The sequence below is a fragment of the Elephantulus edwardii genome, unplaced genomic scaffold, assembly GCF_000299155.1.
Source record: "Elephantulus edwardii isolate Elephantulus edwardi_28Jun2011 unplaced genomic scaffold, EleEdw1.0 scaffold00046, whole genome shotgun sequence".
Taxonomy (NCBI): Eukaryota; Metazoa; Chordata; class Mammalia; order Macroscelidea; family Macroscelididae; genus Elephantulus; species Elephantulus edwardii.
In genome coordinates, this window is record NW_006399796.1 from 6,314,133 (window position 1) to 6,322,895 (window position 8,763).

Here is an 8,763-nt window from a genome sequence, read left to right on the forward strand (position 1 = left end):
ATGACAGCTCCCTACCACAACTTTTTTTGAAGCAAATTTTCAAAAAATGACTGAGATTATAAACCATTTCTATCATATTTAACACATTTAAATCACAATGTATTATCATTCTTTTGGGTTGGTTGTTTTTTTCCTATCTGGCAAGATAGCTTTTGGTTGCCTAACTTTCTTTAATCATTTTAATATGCATAGTTTACTTGTCTCAGGAAGAAACAACTATCAAAGCACTGGGGGGGGCGGGGAATGTGAGGTCTTATGCCATCAGTATTCACACAAAAAGTTTTTGAAGAGAAAATCTCAGTATCTGACACCAAATTATCAATAAATTTATCTCAATGATTGGACCTTTATAAAGAAAGATTGTTATTTTACTATTTGTAATTACTGGCCAAGACAAAATTCTATCTTTCTCCACTTACAATTTGCAACTGTCTTGTATTTTATTCAAAATCTTGTTGTTTCTGAGTCATTTACATTTCCCCCCCTCTTTTTGTTATTAATTAATTATTATATTTGTTTGACTATTCATTACATATTTGGTTTATGCAGTTCTAAAATGGAAAGTATTGTATCTTTCAAAGGTGTTAATATATTGAAAGCAATTATAATTTTAAAACTACTGTTTTGCTTATCATTAATTTACAAATTCTCTTCTAAAAACTTTGCCTTTCAAATAGTTACAGCATAGGTTTTTGCAGTTTCCACAATTAACATCTCCCAGAAAACCATGAGAATTTGACAACTGTATTTTTCACATTTTATGAGAAAAAAAAATGAGTTTCTATTGAATGTCTTCAGAAAGCAAAATATATCACGATTTTGAAGGGCCTTGTCAGTGCAACATAACGTGTATGCCTACGTAGAACCTAAGGTACATAAAAAGGCCATAAAAGTTTTACATTTTCTATAAAACCAAAGCTGTGTCAACGAACGTACGAAAATCTTTAACAAGCTAGATTGATGCAGTGGATTTAAGCACAACAGAGATTGAGAGGACGGGACAGGATCAGGCAGTATTTCATTCTATTGTACATAGGGTCAACAACTGACTCCACAGCACCAAACTGTAGCAATGACCACCACCAAATGTTTACCTAGCCACGTTCTTCTTCCTAACTCAAAAAGACACCCATTGCTGCCAAGTCTATTCACACATTGCACAAGTCTTTCCCTAGCATTTTCAGTGCTTTGTTACAAGCTCAAACCCAGGACACCATTGATCGATACCCAGGGAAATTTGGGTTAGTGTGTCAGAATCAGTGAGAATGGCTCAACACAGGCCAGGTTTCAGAGCAGCTGTGCATAGGGTCGCTATGAGTCACAGATGACTGATGGCAGATAACAAAAGCAACAACAATTTGTTACAGGATGTCATATTAATATGCCAAACAGTCATGCATGTGAATTTAAACATCAAGCAGGATGTATTTGGAAACATGTTCCTATTTTATTTATTTCACCTTTGAATGATAGGCATGAATCTCTAAAGCACATGTAACTGAAGACAATAAAGTTACACTCTTAAATACATTTAAAAGAAACATTTTATAATTTTTATTTCTAAATTTTTCACCTTTCTCTCTCTAGTTTGAAAGTATCCCTGGAAATCAGGAAGCAAACTTGCTCTGTCAAATATAAAACTTTCTTTCCAGATTTTATATAAAGTTTCCCCTAATCAAAAATAGATAGATAGAGATAGAGATAGATGAGACAGAGATAATCTCAATAACATATAACATAAATAAATGTAAATGTTACATAGAAAAATCTCCATTACCCAATTCATGGTATCTTCACTTTAAAAATGGAGTCCTAGTGATGCAATGATTAAGGAGAGAGCAGCTACTCAAAAGAATACTCATCAAAACGCCATAGCTTCTCCACTCTAAAAGATTTAGCAGTCAGCTTCTGTATGATGCAGTTGTTCTCTATTATACAGGATTGTAATGAGTCTGATTCCATCTGACCACCAATGGGTTTTGTTTTGGTCTCAGTTTAGTAATAAAGAATCAAAAACTATCCAATAAAATAAGAATATGACTAAATGGATAAATGAGTTAATACTACTAAATTAACTAATAAATATCAGTTCACTACTGGCCTGCTAGTAAGTCTGTCAACCCAAAGGCATGTGGTTTGAATCTGTCAACTGATCCAGGGTAAAAAGATGAACAATCTCCTCCCAAGCATTTAACCACCTCTGAAAACCCACTGCAAAGTCAGTTATGAATCAATTCTCACTCAGGAGTAGTTAATAATAACAATGTTTCATGACAAAATCAACTGAAAACTGTATTATCTTACAGCTTCTGTTGATTATGATTTCAATACAATTGAATAAAGATGTTGCCTGCAGTTGTGTTCTGGTCAGAAATCTGGAGAGGCAGGAGGCATCCGTAAGCTTCAATATGTTTCTGTTGACAAGGCTTCAAAGACATCCAAACTCACTCAAATATAGCTTTCTCCACAGGGCTGTTTCATAATGTAGCAACAGATTAAGCTAAAGAAACAAAAAGCTCAAATGACACTAAAAAAGAGCAAGAAAGGAAAACCAGAAGGTGGGAATCACTTTCAGTGATCTCAGAAGCTGTTCTTCACATATGGTGCTGACACACTCTTGGAAATATATCCATTAAATGACAGATGGGTTTAATCAGCAGCATTTTTTAAATATAAAGGAAATAACAGAGTATCAATCAAAATCAAGGATAATTTTAATTTACGACTGCTGCTCATGTAGCTGCCTTTCAGAGTAAAAATTTGTATTCAAGTCTTGCTCTAAATTATTTTTATAGTTTTTTATTTAAACATCATAGCAGTTTAAATCTATATTTCAATAATGAGTCACCAATTTTTTCCCTTCACAGTTTTCTAGAAGAATTTTTATATCCTATATCAAGTTAATATGGTTTTGGCTTGCTTGCTTTATTTTTTCTTAAGGTAAAACCTAGCATTTTATTTAGATCTTCGTTTAACTGTTGGAATTGAGAACCAGACATATTATAAACCTCAAAAAACATATCCTGAAAGGCACTTTCTGCTTAGGGCAAGTATTCATAGAATAAGTATATAAAGAAGCTGACTTCCCTATATCACACCAGTCAAGTCAGCTTTCTGCACTGCTCTGTCCTCCCTTATGTTAACATTAGCCAGACTCCTGACGATCTAACCCACACTTTTTCTGCCGGGCAGCTTGGCCTACCTGGGAATGCTGGAAACATACTAAATGAACCATGGTGTTGAGAATAAGAAGGAAAAAGAACCCCACCAACCTTCTTGTAAAAGTTGCCATCCCTGTATTTATGCCACACCCTGGAATAAAATAAATAAGCAATTAGAAAATGTTTAAGTGTGAAGGGATTTCCTCCTCCCCACCAAAAGAGCTGCTCTTTGAAGGAAACTGGTTTCTCTGTAGCTACACCAGCTGTTTAGAAAGCTCACTGGACCTGGTTTTGAAAGCAAAACAAAGTTAAAACACTGGTAGGGGTTATTGTCCAGTGTGGAGTACTCAGTCTTTCTTGTAAAGAAAAAAAATTTATCTAATACCAAAGTGTGCAACCTACACACCCTTAGGTACTAGGCTGTGACATCAAAAGGGTGCCAATTGCCTATTTTTCTAGAATTAAGAATTGATGTGGTTTGGCTAATGCTAAAAGCATGCATAGGGTTGGTTTACTAAATAAGAACTTTATTGCATACATCCTCTGAAAGGAAGTGGAACATGGAGAGATTTTGATTTGGTGCTATTCAGAGAGGTGACAATTAAGAGCATAAGCACCAGGGAGATGGTTTATTGGTAACTGCCTTTTTTTTTTCCACTTTAGGCTAGAGTTACAGTGGAACCTTATGTTACATGCAAGATTGATTGAATTGGGACACTCCCTGATGAAACGACATCATTTGAAATGAATCAAGTTAAGAGGAGGATAAAGGAAGGTTTCACAGTCATGATAGAGTGCAAGACATTACAAATTCATGCTGACAGGGTTATGACATTCCCAGACAGAAGCTATATAATGGAACGAAGGGTACTTTATGTACACATTATAAGGACATTTTTCTCCCTCAGTATTTTGTGGGTAAATCAATGCAATTAGAATTTTAGATGGTTGGGTGGTAGGCTACAAAGACTCAATTTAAAAGCATTATTTATTACCGTGTTATGTATTTCTAGTAAGTTACATGGTTTACCTATGCTGACTAAATTCACTAAAATGCTGACCATAGACAGACTACCAAGCCCAACTTACTAGTCTCCCAATAAAGCTAAATTCACTTATCATGGACTAGAGTCATTGCTCCTGATGAGGAGCTGAGAGAGGACAGGAAAACTGAGGAAAAGAAGCCCTTTCCTTCAGAGCTTGAAGGCTTCTCTGTAGCCTACACTCTGTGGCAAACAGGTCTCAGGGAGAAAGGTTAACACTTTTTCAATATTTATGTTTTGGGAGCACTTCCCATAGGAAGCTGTCCCTACCAAAGTGGCCATAGGCTGCAGTCCTCTGATAAATCGGCTTCTTCAGACTCAGTTCCCCAACAATGACCCCAGAATGGAGGTCAAATTCTTCTTCACAGTCCCTAATAGCTCGTTCTCACTCTTCTGAGAAATGTCACAATGGAAAATGGAGATAGACAATGCAATTGTCTAAAACTGAAACTCCAATAAAACGAAAACTCCAATAGCGCAAGAGACCTGAACAAGAACACTTTTGCAAACACCTCCTTCAACAAGGGATTCTGTCACTTAAAGAGCAGCATAAGTGGTAGTTTCACTTTGGTGTAACCCTTTCCTGAAAAGGTGCCTCCTCCATAAGCTTCTCACCACTGTAAGTGTCCACAATATCTTCTGATCAGTCAAACCAGCATCACTCTGAAGTCCACCAAAAACAAATCTGCCACTTGGCTGTAGGTGGTAGATTGCATTCTCATCAAGATACTTCACAGGCACAACTGCTTTGATGGCTTTATCTTTTGAAGTATCCTTTATCTCATCAAGGCAAACTTCATCGTGCTGCACAGATATACCAATAGAGTGGACTCTGATAGGAAGCATAGCACTTCAATCTTGCATGTATTGCATTGTCACTTGTATCTTAGAATATGGATGTAATGAAAGCAAAGTGCCATTGCAGTATAGTTAGTAAGTTTGGCACTAAGCTTGTGTACTGAGACAATGGCTAAAGGCATACATTCTTTAGTTTCATCAGTAACATAATCAAGTCCTGGTCTCCCACAACAATGTCCTCTGCATTCCAATCAAGGTGAACATCTTGAGCAATATCTGGTGACTGCTGCTCCAAAGTGACGAAAACATTACATATCTTGTAGTCAAACCTTTTGGGAGAGTCAACATAGTCAATGTGTTTAATGTTTTCACTAACTCCTTGCTAACAGCCAACAGCAGCCCTGCATGTAATTTCTCCAGCAAGTAGAATCATTCCAATTTTAACAACAGTTTGACAAACTACTTTGGCATCAGAATTTTGCTGAAAGTGGGCATCAAGGACAGCATCACTGATATGGTCACAAATTCAATCTGGGTGGCCTTCCCTCACAGATTCTGAGATGAAGAGGAAAGTGCCTTCCTCAGTGACTGCCTCATGGAAGCCGTTGATCTGCCTGTTCATTGTGGTGGTAATGGCGATGAGAAAAAGTGGCGCTGAAAGGACAGAGCAGCAACAGGGCAAATAAAATGCACAAAGCAAGAACAATCTTTCCCACAGCTCAGTCAGATGTTGTGGATCGAACCTTGGTTTTCTATCTTGAGATAGAAACAATGATATCATACTATGTTTGTCACATTGGATCTTCACTGATAACTTTTTTAAGAAGTTAGGACAATCCTGTAACTTGTATTTCACAGGGTGTCATGCTATTTTCAAAGCAATGCCTATTTTCAAAAGCTATCTATTTTCAAAGTAACTATCTCCCTAACCTGATTCTTGGGCTCCACAGGAAAATTACTGTATGTGACAAAGGATAGTGGCTAACAGTTGAGCATATATGCAAAAATCATACTTCATACAATTGTATTCTTTGCACTTTTCTCAGAATACACCCTGTTAAAATAACATCATTTTTAATGAAACTATTTTTAGACCTTTACAGAAATCAAGAAAGAACATGGGGGAAATGCTAATAAAACAGATACTTTAAACATACAGTTCCAACTTTGCTTTTCATATACTTTTCATGTTGTTTAAATTCTTGTTGTTAGGTGACATCAACTCAACAATGACTCATAGAAACCCTATGACTTATGAATCTGTACTTGAACATACCGTGAACCTACAAGAAAACAAAGAGATCTGTCTATAGAAGGTGAAACCAAGTTTTTCCTTGGAGGCTAGGATTTTGAAATTCTGTCTTACACATTTTGGGCATGTTGCCAGGAAGGACCAGTCATTGGAGAAGGACATTGTTCATGGAAGGATGGAAGGACAGCACAGGAGAGAAAGAGCCTGGATAAGATGTATTGATACAGTAAATAAGGCAATGAGGGTAGGTGTGTCTGAGTCAGTGAGACTGGCTCAGGACAGGGCAGGCTTCAGAGCTGTTGTACATAAGGTCACTATAAGTCACAGGTGACTTGCAGCAAATTACAACAATAACAACACCCTTCCTTATCCTGTACTATCCTCATAAACTCTGACAAACTTGGGTCTATTGTTACAGCCATCAGGTCAATCCATATTGTTGAGCTTCTTCTCCTTAGCTGATGCTGCATTTTTGTAACTATGAGGTCTTAACAACATTCCCAAAATAAGAGACATGGAGCTTTACCATACTTGCATCCACGAAGCATCATGGTTGCACTTTCTCCAAGACATTCTCTTATGCATTTTGCAGTCCATGGTTTAACTCTTCTTCAACTACAGTTCAAATGCATTGATTCCTCTTTTGCCATCCTTAATCATTGTCCAACATTCAGATGCAAAACAAATAACTGAAAAGACCATAGCTTGAATTAAATCCACCTTGGTCATTAAACTGTCATCATTATTCCTTAATACCTGAGAGGAGTCCTTAATAGTAGATTTACCCAATTGAACTTATCTTTTAAATTCTTGAATACCAGCCCCAAGGATGTAGATTGTGGATCCAAGCAAGATGAAATAGCTGACAATATCAATCTTTTAAAAAGTTAACATGAGGCCTATTGACCCAGTGGTAAGAATTTTTCTCTTCTTGATTTTGAGTTTTAAACCATAAAGAAAGCCGTAGTCTTTAATCTTCTGCAGCAAGAATCCTGCAATCCCGAAGCCACACTCCCCCTCCTTTACCCTCCTCAAAGCACTATCTTTGATTGTTTAGAGGACATCACCTTTGCAGGTCCTATCCAGGTTTCACATGATTACTTGCTTTTTTTTTAGGGGCTTATTTCTTTTATTTGTGTTTGCCCCAACCCCACCCCCTCAAATGAAAGTAGTAACCAGCAAACAGCTGAGCCTAATTTGGGTCAGGTGTCCCTTTTCCCACTCATACCAATTTTTTTCCCTTCTTTTCTTTTTTTAAAAAAAAATTATCTACATAAATTATCAAAGACCATGTATATTGCACGTAATGACATGATCATGGTGAAGGCTGAAGCCATGTTCATAATGTCTGAAAAGAAAGGCCTGGAAATCTTTGTTTTCTTGATGTTGAGCTTCAATCCGTATTGAAGGCTACAGTCCTTGACTTTCTGCAGCAAGCTCTTCAGCTCTACGGAGCTCTACCCCAGCTCATCTCAGGGCTACTTACTTGAGTTGTGAACCCTTTGGACAGTGCCTAGCTGTGGCAGCTGCCTGGCTGGGAAGGCTGCAAATTCACAGGCCATCTCTCTCCTTAATTGAAACTAGTCTTCTCTTGCATCAGAGATAAAGAGAAATTCAAGCCTGGTGAGCTGTTCTTCTCTTCTATGGAGCAGTGAGTTCCTGAGCCAAGGATATCAGACCAAAGGTCTGGTAAGGCCCTAGGCATGGAAAACTCTACCACAGCAATGACATAGAAGAAGCAGACTACTTCACACCCTACACAAATGCAAAACAAGATGTCACCTCAAAAAAAAAATTATCAAAACACAGAATCAATGGATATCCTGGAGCCAGAAAGTCTGAGGGAATTTTCTGACACAAAATTCAAAAGAACAGTGATTGAATATTTTCAATGGGTTAAAGACAAATTTAAAAAGAATTATAAGACTCTACAGGAAAAATCAAAGAGAAACTTAATATAATAATTCAAGACAATGCAGATAAATAAACAAGGCACTAGAGACTCTGGAAAAATAAGAAACCACAATCCAGAATATGAGGACCGATGTTTCAGATATTATCAACATGTTGGAGTGACATAGGAATAGAGTTGAAGAGATGAAACACAGGACCAGCAAAATAGTAGAATTCTCAGCAAGATCTGCTAGAACAAAAAGCAGATTCAAGAAGAAATGAAAAAGAAGAAAGCCTAAGAATACTGTGGTACACCTTCAAGAGGACTAACATGCACATAATTGGAATCCCAGAGCAAGAATAAGGAAGTAAAGGCACTGAGAAAGGTGTGGAAAAATTACTGGGACACGGGGTGGTGGTTGAAGCACACCTTTCCAGGCATAATGAAGAATGAGAAAATATATACACAAGAATCTGATTATACTCCATATAAAATAGACTGCAAAAGACAAACACCAAGGCATATCATAGTCAAATTTGCCAGAACCAAAGAGAAGGAGAGAATTCTGAAAGAAACTAGGGAGAAACAAAGGACAGAACCTATAAAGGAACAACT

General features: G+C 37.1%; 1 pseudogene; it reads right to left on the reverse strand.

The window, feature by feature from the left end:
- Positions 1-4,427: 4,427 nt before the first annotated feature.
- LOC102871335 lies at positions 4,428-5,624 on the reverse strand (annotated as a pseudogene).
- Between the last annotated feature and the right edge of the window lie 3,139 nt (positions 5,625-8,763).